This window comes from Tachysurus fulvidraco, chromosome 20 (assembly GCF_022655615.1).
Source record: "Tachysurus fulvidraco isolate hzauxx_2018 chromosome 20, HZAU_PFXX_2.0, whole genome shotgun sequence".
Lineage (NCBI taxonomy): Eukaryota > Metazoa > Chordata > Actinopteri > Siluriformes > Bagridae > Tachysurus > Tachysurus fulvidraco.
Window position 1 is genome coordinate 12678941 of NC_062537.1, and position 13070 is coordinate 12692010.

A 13070-nucleotide genomic window follows, 5' to 3' on the forward strand; every position below is an offset into this window, starting at 1 on the left:
TCCAAGGTGTCAATGATATATTGAAAGTCGTGCAGAGAAATGATTTTGTGAGTGTGTGTATGTGTGTCTGCATGTATATGGGAAACAGAGAAAGGGAGTGAGAGAGAGCAAGAGAGAGCGAACGAGAGAGAGAGAAAGAGAGAGAGCTCTTCCTTATCATTCTTCTCCTCTGCATGTTAATCAGTACAAGCAATAACAAAGATATAAGTTTTACAACAAATGTACAATGCTTTATTGTAAATGCTACATTCTTTTTTCAAAACAGATCATGTAAAGTCATATCATTAACGATAGGGTTCAACACAGGATAAATAAGAAAATTATTCCATACACTCACCAACCACTTTGTACATAAAGAAAATGTACCCATTCATTCAATTCACATTCATGCAATTATCCAATCAGCCGATCATGCAAAAGCAGCACAATACATTGTATCATGTACTGTAGATACGGGTAGGGAGCCTTAGTTAATGTTCACATCGAACATCAGAATGGAGAATAAATGTGATGTGAGTGATGCTAACTGTGGCATGGTTGCTGGTTTGAGTATTTCAGGAACTGCTGATCTCTAGTGAGTGCCTTGGTAACACAAATAGACATTCTTTACAACCATGGTGAGCAGAAAAGAATCACAAAACACACAACATTTAAAACCTTCAAGTTACAACATCAGAAGACCACATCAGGTTCCTGTTCTGTCAGCCAACTACAATCATTTGAAAAAATGTCTCACATAAAACTAGACAGATGTTTGTATTTTTTCTAAGTTTTTTTGTCCCTCTTTTTTGTCTGTTTTATGTTTGATTTGCAAAGTGACTAAGCCGATGTACAGATGTTTGTGTATAGCTGTATATATTATCACATTTTCCACACATTTTATACTACATACAGGTCTAAAAATGAGCTGATACATGTTTCTCTTTTCGGTGTGTGTCACAACCAGAGTTAAGGCTCTGGTGTTTAAAATTCTGCTCATCCCCCAAAAGTGAAGAAAGGAGAAAATTTCATTAAATATTTAATTCAATATTCCAATTTGCATCCTAATCTACTTATAAAACATCTGGCAAATTTAAAAGAATGACATGTTTCCAATGGAAATGAATTCTCACTTTTGATTATGAGCATGTCTGTCTCCTGAGGTAAAAGTCACTCGCTGCATTTAAACGTAAACTATATCTCGTCGTCTGAGCTCTCATCTGTGCTGAAATAATACCTGAGGAAATTCAGTCAGGTTTGTTCTGTTTACTGTTTCTTAATAATGTCGTTTTATTAGTCAAATTCTAAAACTTTTTCTGCTGTCATTGGTACAGAGTGTAAGCGCTCTTCTTTGTTTTGATGATGTGACGGAGCAGGTGTGTTACTGAAATTTGACAGCAGGTGTTTGATCATAAAGCATTTATAATGTCTGTTTTGCTATGATCTGTAACTATAAAATCTTCATACAGTCAGAGAAAAATTTTTTAGCTAACAAGGAGATTACAATAACTGCTGCAGATTTAAAATGAGCTCTTTACACATCAGGATTTTTGTGGACAGAAGCCACAGTATGGTTGGAATGTAGTCTATATAAAATGTTTCTACACTGTTCTGGTAAAATATATATAATATTTTTAATATATCTCATTTTACAAAGTAGAAATGTATATCAACAGTAGAAAAACCTTTGATCAAAAACGCAATATTCGATCATTTTTGGTTATTGTAATGTCACAGAAAATGTGTGTATTTGTGTGTGTGTGTGTGTGTGTGTGTGTGTGTGTGTGTGTGTGTGTGTGTGTGTGTGTGTGTGTGTGTGTGTGTGTATTTGTGTGTGGGTGTTTGTGTTCTTGTGCTGGCAACGCAAAGCAAAAGCTTGAAATAAAGCGTGAGGTGGTAAACTCCCCATGGTGTCTTTTTTATTCATTCTGCAAAGGAAAATAAAAGACTAAGAGATTTACTCAGGTTTTTTTTTTTTTAACTATTTAAAGTGGTGCATAAGGATGAAGAAACTAACATTCATTTAGTTCAACCTTTAGATCTTGGCAGAGGATGAAAAATTCTACTCAGATAAATATTTTCGCTAAGGCGCCTGGGGTTTTAGTGTTACATATCAATGTGGGGAATAAGCTCTGCTGACAAATATGTAGCAAATATATTCAGTTTGAGGCCCCGAGTCCCTGAGTGTATGCTGTGTATAGCAGCCATAGTGTGGTGCTGTATTCTTAAAAAGTGTATTCATTGTAGCTTCTTGTACTCACATGCACTCACCAAACACTTTAAAAAGAACAGATGTACACCTGCTCATTTGAGCAATTATCCAATCTGTCAATCATGTGGCAGACGTACAATGCATAAAATCATGTAGGTACAGAGACTGAGAGCTTGAGTTAGACATCGGAATGGGAGAAAAATGCGTTCTCTGTGACTGTGACTGTGGCATGGGTGGGCTGGTGTGAGATTTGATAAGCTTCTGAATTTCATGAGATGCAAAAAACATTCAGTTGCCATGCTACTCTTTACAACCATGGTGAACAAAAGAACATCACAAAACACACAATTACCAAAGCAGAAGACCTCAAGGAATCTGTGAGCATTTAACTGGACAGCTGAAAATGATAAAAACAGGACCTTTTCTTTTTTTACATAGACAGAACAACCAGCTCACATATACTACATTACTCGCTGGGATGTGGTAGCTTAGTGGTTAATATGAACTACTGATTAGAAGGTTGTGAGTCCCAGGTCTACCAAGCTGCCACTGCTAGCTCCGTTGCTCTGGAAAAGGCCAAATGTGACGTTGCATCTAATTTATAATTTTTCTTAAGAACAATAATAAGGCATTAGCAGTTTGCAATAACACATCTTATCAAAACTATTTTATATTTTACATTTTCCTGATAAAGCAAATTCTTGGTGTTCCCCGGAGGCTCTTCTTATAACAGACTGAGCATTTTTCTGCTTCGCTTAAATTCTGTATTAAAATGTAATTTCAAGTGATCTGATTTGGAAATAAATGCATTCATGGGCATTAACTTTGTATTTGTCTTTTTTAAAAACATTTTTCCCCTTTAAAAGTATTGCAACGACAATTCTTTTGTTTCTCATCTACAGTACATGAAAGACATTTGGTTTTGAGCTCAAAACAACAGAAATTAAGCTTTAATTTCCTGATATTTACACCTAGATGTTTGATGTCATTCATAGCTATCAGGTGTTTAAACCTACAGGGAACATCTGGGCAACAAGAAACACCTGTTTATCTTTAATATTAATATTAATATTTTGATCACTTGAAAAAATAGATGGGTTGAGATGGAAGGTGCCATATTCTTAGTTGTTTTTAACACATGTAAATGTACAGAACAAGAATTCAAAGCTTAAATGATCTACTTGATCTATCTTTTCATATTATTCTCATCACATTACTGATTCCAAACACAAATATCTTCAGTGCATAGCACAAATTAAAGTATTGGCTTGCCTTTCCAAAACCTTTGAAGATTTTACACAGAATAAATGAGTACACCCTCCCAGATTTCTCAGAAAAACATCCATCTTGCTTTAAAATGAATACTTTCTATGCAAATCTATACATGGGATTCTATACAATTCGATATTTATGCAAATGTGGTTTATTTTTTTTAAATGAGATTAGTCAGTACCAAAGACAAAATTGGAACTAAAATAAAGATTGTGGTGCGAAAATGAGTACGCCCCAATAAACGTGTTAGGAGAAAGCATAAAATGAAATTGTAATTAACAGGAATTCACCAGCAGATGAGTCTAAACAATTAACACACAGGTGGTCACAGGATAATTGACAATTAAAAGTGTTAATTAAGAGAGAAAATCCAAAATGGCAGCACATTCTGAAAAGCAATGTCACAGGATCTGAGAAAGAAAAACATTTCTTTGCACAAAGAAGGTCAAGGTTATAAGAAAATTAGTAAAGCATTACTAGCTTGAATAGTAATCCAAAAAGGATGGATTTTGTGGGAAAAATGCATGGTATCATCAGTGAAACATGAGGGTGTCAGTGCTCTTGTGTGGGGTTGCATGACTGCTGCACGTGTAGAGGTGTTGCATTTCATAGATTGCATCATGAATTCACAGACATGAAACACTGAAAGAGAAGATAATACCATGACTTCCAACATGATAATGACTCAAAACATACATCTAAGATCACTGGATAAGGAACAGGGAGGAACAGGGTAAAGGGGATTCAGTTACCAAGCATGTAACCAGACCTCAACCTAGTAGAACAATTGTAGGGCATTCTGAAAAGATAAGTTTAACATCATTTTAAATCCAGCATCCAGCATTTTTTGAAGAATGGAAAGAAATAGTATGTCGTCAACTTGTTCATTCAATGTCTAGAAGAACTGGAGCTGCTCTTAATAATCAAGGAGCTTATACCAAATATCAGATGTAGTTAAATTTGTTGTAGGGTGCAATTATTTTTGCAACACCTCATTTGAATTAAATATATTATTTTTCTTTTACTCGAGATGTTAGGTGACCGCATTCTTATGTTATTAAAAATGAAATGTTTAATAAAACTGTTTTTGTAAAAATGCAGCAAATTGCTCTCATATTTACTGAGAATTTAATAGAAATTGTATTTTTCAAATGGGGTGTACTCAATCATGCTAAGCACTATACATACATACATACATACATACATACATACATACATACATACTGTACATACATACCGTTCTTTCTCACAGCGGCCATCTGTCAGGGCTTTCAGCACCGCCATTCCAACACACTGCACCTTTTTGTGTCTCATCTCAGCTCATACACAGGAACCCCATTATACATGCTCATGTAATAATATTCTGCACTCATTTAAGCCAACACTACACTGCACCGCACCATAAACTCGTCCACTGAGAATACTACCACGTGCATTTGCATACGTTAACTGAAATGAGTTAAAATGCATTGAAAACCGAACTAATAACACTTTCAGCACTACTACATATTGTGTATATATAATTTGTGAAATAGTTATGTGCACCCGTGCAGGGTACCAAATGTGCTGAGAGCCGTGTAGATGGCACGTTTCTCAGGAAGACATATTATTCTAACTCTGTTCAGTGCTCCTCTAATGGGGCAAAGGATTCGCACATTAGCCTGGAAGCTCTCAGCTTTTCTGAAATGGTAGGCAGTGAGGCTGTACCGCTTGTGCTATATGAACTCACACAATGACTTAAAGGTAAAACACTGGTACTAATGCTTGTATTAAGTGAGCAGTCTAATCGCATAACAGGACGTTTGCCTAAAGAGTGACATTTGCACTGTTTAGCCATATGGGACGTGCATTCCAGCACACTGTCAGCTTTTTTTAATTACAACAGGGAGCATCATGACTTTTCTGAGGTAACCAGTGAGGAAGCAGTGATGTATTGATGGCTCATAATATCATACTGTAGATTCCTCTTTGCTTCACATAGCAATCAAAAATGGCTTTAACTGAGCTATTCTTTTTTCCCATCATCCACATTTTTTCCATCTTCATTCCCACTAAGCTCCCAGCAGCTGCATTATAAAATAGTCCATTTCCTATTAAAAGGCAGCAGTCCCAAAATCACACCAGAACGCACATTTACGAACAGCTTTAACCTTGGATTTGTGAAGTGCACAGGGCTACATATCTGCACTTAATCATTTTTGAAACCTTCGTTTTGAGCTTGTGAGAAAAGCATTTAAACGCAAGCAGAAGGAGATAGTAGAGACCTTGACGTCCAACACTTGACATGTGGACATGAAGCTTCATCATCCTGGCATGTATATTTGGCTCTCATTTAAGGGCAGATGGCAAGATTAGCACTTTCAGTGATGTTCCAGAGGGGAGGTGGGTGGAAAAAGAAGGAGGAGGAGGGGCTTCTCTCAAACCGGTCCATTTTCTCAATCAAAACGACACAGTGCACTAAACGGAAAAAGTCTATGCAAAAGCATGCTTATATAGAAAGAAGTGTGCAAATCCACTGCAAAACAATTGGTAACAAGTTATAAGTTATACATTATTCTAATAAGAAAAATACATTGGTCAGTTTTTAAAATTGTGTAGTTAAAAAAAATGTTGTAACACTACAGATCCAAGGCTTAAATGACAGCAACGTGGTGCTAATGCACTTCCCAGTTCATGAATGGCACAAGATAAAAGCCCTTCACTTACAGACTGAAGTACCTTGAAAGCAATCCTCACAGTTTTCAAGATCTAATTACAGGACAGCATTAAATGACCAGAGTATACATCATTGCAGTATTAGGGAAGCATGTGCTGTTTTGAATTAGCCATCTGGTAGAACTTGGCTCCTTGTTCTAAGATGAAAGGTTTGATTTTCTTTATTTTTTTCCATGATTGAAATTCTGTTTTACCAGGTATGGAAGAATCGCTAGCAAAAAGCTCCTGGGCAAAACGATTTCATGTCACTATTATTAGCTTTTAAGTATCCAGGTGGCCAGGGAGGTTCAATAATCAGAAAAAATTCTTTATTGACCTTTGAGAAGGTTTAGAAGTGTTCATTTGGTGTGTACACTATATGGCCAAAAGTATGTGAACACCTGACTATCACACCCATATGTGGTTCTATTACCGCAAATTTAAAAGCATACAAGTGAAGAGAATAAAAGTCTTTGTATGCTGCAACATTATTCTTCACTGAAGCTAAGAGTGGTCATACTTGGAAAAAAAAAACGTACAAAAATAAAATGCAGAACAAACGTGTCACATAACTGTGTTGCTAGTACCACACACAATCACTATGCAGTTCAACATCTCATTACAGAAAAGTGTCAAAAGTAAATGGCCCATGACCATACTCTCAATTGTTTACCTTAATCTGAATGAATGCACTTTACCTGTTAACTAGCTCTGGGCAGCCAAAACATGGGCCTAGCAACACACTGGGGCTTCAACAAGGATGAACTATTTATTTTATGATTTGTCTATAGTATGGTAAAAAACATTCACATTCCATGGATTATTGTTATTGCAACATCATTCACATATTCATCAAACTGTCTCACACTGTATTCTATCTGGTAAATCACAAAATGCATCGGAATTCTTTTTTTTTCTTTTTTTTCTAAATCTGATCGACTCATTGTCAGCTACCAGTAAGCAGGAGTACATACAAAAGAGCTACAGGAGTCGAATCATTGATCAATCGTAACTCTTTTCTTGGTTTATACCCAGTCATAGACATTTCTTCCAGCACCAAATCTCAGCTATTTCCACAGAGTGAACAGTGACTAAGCGATGACATAAACTATTCTCACTTCATAATCACACAACAACAATTCACAATAATAGCAGCTTGCATTCTGTTATAATAAAACCCCTAAAAGCCCCAGTTTCGGTATTCAACGATAACAACTGTGCACAGATTTAGCAGTCAACCCAATACACACAAACACCATCTTAATCCCAGCTGTGATGAATGCAGGAGTCAGGTGATGCTGATTCTTACATTTTATCCCAGTGATAAAAGAATAAGATGAGATTTACCTGGATTCCTATTTACTACATGTAGTATCATAATAATATTGACTTAAAAATGAACCACATGGCAGTTTAATCTGGCAGAAATGAAACACAAAAGCTCTGAAGCAAGACTTTCTGTTCTAATGATTACTCTCATTGTTTTCCCTCGCTTTAACATTTCAACAGAGTAAAATGTCATTTATGCTCGAAAGGAAACAAATTTCTAACACAAAGATCTACCACTTTTATATTTGGTCCCCACTTTTTAAGGGATCAAAAGGAACTGGACATAACAATTCCATCTCATTTGTCTAATCGGCTGTTCCAAACTGTTCAAGTCTGTCAATGGCTTATTATTTCACATACAATTAATCAGATAAAAGGTCTAGAATAGATTTCAAATGTGGCAATGAGCATTTGGTATATGTTGCCTTTAAAGTCCAAAAGTCCTCACAAAATAAAAAACACAGTGGTGATATGAGGAACACCAGAAGGCCTAGAAAAACAACTCCGGTTTAAAACAGAAGAATTCTTTCTCTGGGAAAGAAAAAACTTCACAACGGTTGGCCTGATCAAGTTAATCCTCCAAGGGATAGATGTATTTGTGTCAAAGTCAACCATCAAAACTTCACCAGTAATCCAAAGGGTTTACTACAAGACGTAGAATACTGGTAAGCCTCAACAACAGGAAAGAAAACAGATCAGAACAGAGTGGGGGGGGGGGGGGGCTGACAGTTCTGGACAAGAATCAGCTTGTAGCAAAATAAAGGTAAGGAAGGTGTATGAAGAAATGAAGAAACTACAGCATGAATCTGAAGCATGCCAATTCATCTTATGGCATGGCCATGTGTGCTGGTCATCTGGTAATGTCTATAGGTTCCAGGTTAAAGGTGTCAATTTAATTTATGATTATGTTATTATTTTGGTGCCTAAAAAAGGAGGGACCCAACATATGTGCTGTATAATTTTCCTACACTGGATCTAAATATACACAGTCTGCAATGTATACTTATTTTCATTATTTCTTTTCACTTCCAGTATCCTGTAGCAGACAATGTCTATGACAATGTCTAAATATTAATGTTCCTGATTGTACTGCATCCTTCACACCCATATGGTCACTTTGTGTCTTGTAAAATGAATGAAAAATGATATTTAATATTCAATGACATGTACACATTGTATACCGGTATACATTTATATTAATGTTGTGCATCTTCAGTGAAATAAGTTCTGTTATTATTTAGCCTCTCTGTTTTATTTCTTAATAAGACAAAAAAGGATATAAGGATAATAAGGCTTAAAACACAGCTTGTCATATTACCATATTATACCACACTTTATTTTCTTTTATCAGTGATCAGCAGATCCCATAAAGTGTGGTATAAACACTTTATGGGATCTGCTGATCACTGATAAAAGAAAATCAATGATCTAACATTTATTATATCTATTCAACTGGTTGCAACAATAAGTATTGATGTTACACAACATTTAAAGATTTAATCCACTTCACATATAACTGCTAAATAATAGTAATCTACAGCACGCTACAGAAGTCTTACTGTGAGCATTTTTACTTATTGCCATGTTAAATATATGTCTTATTTTCCTTTTTTGGCTAGGAAATATGTAGTCTGAGTCAGCACTTTGCAATATCTAGCAACCGTGATGTTTTACAGTCAATCATATTTCTCATAACCAGGACATTAATGCAATTCTACAATAATACTACCTAAACATCTGACAGCCTATTATGTAGTATTACTAGAATTTGATTATGCCGAACAATAGGCATTGAAGCATTTTAACAAAAGAAGCTTTGCAGAAATTTGAGCCCTATTGAGCAAGCCAGATGTTGCAGTAGCAAGAAAAACATCCCTAAGATGTCATTAGGACAAAACCTTGAGAGGAAACAGATGTCTAGAAGTTAAGCCTGCTATCACTATTTCCATGTAACAACATACAGTTAGATAACTAACGAATCTGGCAATTAAACTTCAATTGCATTTGTGTACTACCCATTCCTGAGCCTCAGATTGAGGACCTTGCCTAACTTCCTGATCGCAATCTTACAAATGTTGTCAGTTGAACGGATATTCACCAGTATGGAGCAAAACCTTTTACAAACCTGATTTGCATGCCCTTGTTTTCTGTTTACTGCCAAGCCACTGCATCTAGAATATTTGTCACTTTTTCCGAAAAGTTGTAGGAGTGAGTACAAGCAAATTGTTCTTGTGATTACACACCCTCAGACTTATCGCAGCTCAGTACAAACTCAGCACAATCGGAATAATAGAACTAACACTGTCGCCTGGGTTACCGTGTTAAAACTGTAGTCTAATTTAAAGGCTTGTATAATGCTTTATGAGCACTGCAGTGTGGTACAGCACAGAGGGCCCACTGCAACAAAACGAGTTAAATCATTACGTCCCTGAATACAAAGAATAATGATGTAGCCCACAAATGCGACTCAGCCGAAAAATGAAGACATCAGTCCAATTTAGGAGGGTTATTTCTGCAGAAACACTCTAATATTACCCAGTTTCTTCTATAATGCTATTAATTCTCATTCACAAAAATATAATCACTAGCAGTGTTAACAGCGTTTATTTCCTATGGGAAATGTGATCAGCAGAGATGACCGTGAAATAAAGCTCAGTGAATTTATCTACCTGTCTCCGCAGTGTACCATATAATTTCCTGTATTAAAAAAAATCCAGAAAACTCCATTTTAATAAATGTTTCATAAATCAATGAGTAGTCTTGGTTCAATATGAGTGCAGCTCGAGTGCAGTTCATCAATATAGCATTAATGTAATACATTATCACTATTATGCTATAATACATATTGATGTGCAGTTTTTGAGGTGTAAATGCATTAGTAAGTATAAGGTGTATATGTACATGGAATGAATATATATATATATATATATACATACATACATACGTACATACAAATAAAAAGCGCTATTCGGATGGTTTTTTGTTTTGTCTTGTTTTTATTTTAAGGAAAGCTTGCCTGTAAGGTTCCCATAGCATCTAGTTGAGACTAAAGGTATGCAACAGTACTGGAAACTTTTTTTCTTTTATGCAAGAACTAAGACATAAAGCTTTTAGAACAAAGACCATTCTACAGAATGCACTTGCAATTACAATTATATTAATACCATGTGCAAGGTGGCTAACAGACAGGCATATCCAAAAAGGACGTAAACGTGTTCACAGTTGAGGATGTGACTATTAACAAACAGACTGGAACAGACAGGACTAGAATCAGAAACTAGAAATCGAGACAAGGATCAAAACAAGAAAAGCAATAAAAGTGATAAGGCTCAGTCTGTAAAGCTACAATAGCGATTCTTTGTATCAGGTGAGTGTAAACAGTCTGTTTATCTAGTGTGTATGAGTGTGTGTGAGTGTGTGCGTGTGTGTAAGACAGCGAGAGGGGGAAGAGATATAGAGAGAGAGAAAGAGAGAGAGAAAGAGTGAGAGAGAGAGACAGGGAAAGAGAGAGAGAGAGAGAGAGAGAGAGAGAGAGAGAGAGAGAGAGAGAGAGAGAGAGTTCAGGTGTGCATGAACAGTAATCTGGTGAGCCTGAACATAAAAATAAGCATGTGTGTTGGAAATTGCAGTCTATATGTTTAAAGGCCGCAATGCTTTGTGTTTCTGAATATTCTTTGAAATGACAACATGCTGAAATCACTGCCATTTCTACCACTTGTTTTCTTTCACTGTTATTAGGACCACAGCTGTAAGGTACTTGTTTTAATTTTTAAAAATAAATTAACTTTTTTAAATTTAAATCCGAACAGAAATCCGAATATGAATCTTTGGGCATTGACAGAAATAAACATATCATGGCACTGTGAACACATACCTCAGGTAAAGTAAATGGTGTTGGAAAAGAATTCATTTTTGTAGGAGATTTGTAGGACTCTTGTATTCGTAGGAGGGAGTGTGTTTCTCGTGAAGATGTTTTTTGAGACTAAAGTGTGGATGTACCTTGCTCTAAGGGTTTGTGATTTTTATGCATTTCGGTTTAAGAGTCTAAACACAAAGATAAGGTTTGTTCCTTATTAACAGTGTAGGCAGGGGCTGCCTAGCTTTACACGAACAAGCAGAAAATCCTGAAAATCTCAGATGTAAAAGCAAACAATGCCCAAGGGCTCAATTGAACACTGCAGACTGCAAATGCTCTCACTGTGAGTCACATTATTCTAGCGGCAGGAGTAGCTGCAGATTCTATTCGAGGGATCATTTAAATAGCTTGTATTTGTTGTGTAAAAGGTCGACTTTCTCATTGTTCTAGGGTCACAAATGTAATAAAACATGTCTCAACTTTTAATTTGGGAATGACTAAAGTGAGGTCCCTCAAGTCACCATCACGTGCAATTATATGAAGTGGCAAAAGAGGGGAACAAATATGTGATTATATTAATAAGTGTGCGAACACCACCAAGACAAGCAATGAATTAAACATCATGCACATGCATGAATACTCTAATTATTGTAGAGAGACAAACTGAACTTCATCAGTGCTGCTATAGAGAAGAAGGGAATGATACTAGAGAGGGCAAAATCCAGCCTAACACATGCCTGGGAGGAAATTTGCAGGAATTTTCTTTTAATCACCATGAATATGAGATTGTGCAAGCTGTTTTAGTTTGCAAAGGGGGATTAAACAAATCATGAAAATAACAAATTTACATATAGTATGATGGTAAAAAGTCATTTCACCGATGAACTAAATTGTTTTCTTAATCACTGGGATATGTGCTTTTGAAAATTTGAATGGATTTAGATAAATAGGTATGGCATTTATTTTAAAGCTATAGGTACTTTCATTTACAGATTAGCAGTAAGCTCTTATAGCACATTCTGTCTGAAATGGCATTTTAAATTACTGTGAATGTAAAAAATTCAGAATTGCACACAATGGGTCTTGTGAACTTTCCAAACTACAGTAAAGTTCACAAAGTTATTAAATTTATGATGCAGCTCCGCTGAGTATCTTTATATAAGTTATAACGATGTTCTCTCTGCCACTCGAATATATTGCCTGCAGTTGTTTACTGTTAAATGATGGCTGTTTCCTTCCATGGGAAATGCTGCTTGATTGTACCACAGCCACGCTCTATATTCAGTCCTACGCACCTCATTAATAATGTAGAGGTCAAGAAGGTGTTAAAATGGAGATAACACACCCCGGCAACCGGACCGCAAGGCCGCCTGGAGCTCAAAGCCCTTGATGACACCATCAATCCAACAGATTCCCAAACAGCATGTTACCAACACACCTGTCTTCTATGGGCTGCCTTTAGGCCACTCCCAGGCCTGGAGAACTTCTGTCAGGTTTCAAATCGAATCAATGTCAGCCTTCTTTGATGCTAAATATTGAGGCATGTCGACATGTTCTGTCATATTCTATTTTGTGGCTTAGTTTTCCTATGATTCAGAAAGACCTGTCGACTCCTCCGCTTTAACATAGGCACTATCTTACTGAGTATGATGGATATTACTGTAGATGGTAATGGCTGTTAAATCAAGAAACCTCATTTTCTTAAATGGTTTCATTACATTGAAACAG

General features: G+C 36.2%; 1 protein-coding gene across 1 annotated transcript in view; it reads right to left on the reverse strand.

Moving 5' to 3' along the window:
- chsy3 (chondroitin sulfate synthase 3) overlaps positions 1-13070 on the reverse strand; it is a 44133-nt gene that overhangs the window by 27952 nt on the left and 3111 nt on the right. The gene's annotated exons all lie outside the window — the stretch shown is intronic.